Here is a 1,298-nt window from a genome sequence, read left to right on the forward strand (position 1 = left end):
TCTGAATGGCTGATTTTAAAACTTATGTTTCTACATTAAGCAAAATCCCTTAGAGGGAAGGTGTTTTTCTAAAGTCTGCCACAATGACTGATACTGCTGTCATATATAAAAATCATCCAGGTGTAAAGTCCTGAACCAATGCAACTCCCTCTCACACACCTATTTTTCTGAAGTGAGTGACTAACACCTACTGTACACTGTGACACTGGCATAGGTCTCGTGGCCAACGCCTTGCCATTGGCCAGATGACTTAACAATTATCATGATGATGATGATGATTTCTCAAGAAGAAGTTGTGACAGACTCTGCTCAGTTCTATTGTCTTTTGGCCATTTTTGCCTTAATGAACCAGTTATGACATTTGACCATTGTTATTGACCATTGAAAAAAATAAAACTCAATAAAAAAAACATTGAGTTTTATAAATCTATTAATCAAATTTGACCTGACATATGATATGCACAGCGTATATATTTCACAAACTGTTCTCAATGATAGTTTGGGTTTATTTAAATGGATAGTTCACCCAAAAATTTAAATTTGTATCATTTAGGCTATTTACCCTCATATCGTTCCAAACCCGTGTAACTTTCATCTGTGGAACACAAAAAAATATATATTTTGAAGAATGTTGATAATCAAAACAATTTTGGTTACCATTGACTTGATTTTTTGTTGTCAAAATATCTTTGTTTATGACATTCCATGAAAGAATGAAAATATTAAAGTGATATAGTTCACACAAAAATGAAAATTCAGTCATCATTAGTTGTTTCAAACCTGTATGAATTTATTTCTTCTGCTAAATGCAAAGAGATTTTGAAGAATGTTTGTAACCAAACAGTTGTGAGGTACCATAGACACCCCCCACCCTTTTTTTTTTTTTTGGTTACAATTTTCATTTTGGGTGAACTATCCATTTTAAGATTTGAAAAGACATGAGGGTGAATAGATGTATGTAATTTTCTCTTAAAACACTAATTGTCAAAAAAAAAAAATGTCCCAAAAATCTTTAGCCTATTATGTATTTGAACTCAAATCTTTATGTCATCAGTATTCAATTATGGGGGAGAAAATTATTAATAAACTTAAGGGCCAGAAAACAAAACATTTTCCCTTAGGGAAGTCTTTAGACTTTTTTGCCATATTCATGCATTTAAGGTTTTAAATGTTGTTCAAACCTCAGGTGGATGTTCTCAATAACGTGACAAACAAGAGTCAAGTGAGTCCTAACTAATATCCACCTTGCTCATGGCCACGCCCCCAAACACGCGCGCTCAGTTTATCAGGTGGTGCGT

This window comes from Phoxinus phoxinus, assembly GCF_949152265.1.
Source record: "Phoxinus phoxinus genome assembly, chromosome: 4".
Classification (NCBI taxonomy): domain Eukaryota; kingdom Metazoa; phylum Chordata; class Actinopteri; order Cypriniformes; family Leuciscidae; genus Phoxinus; species Phoxinus phoxinus.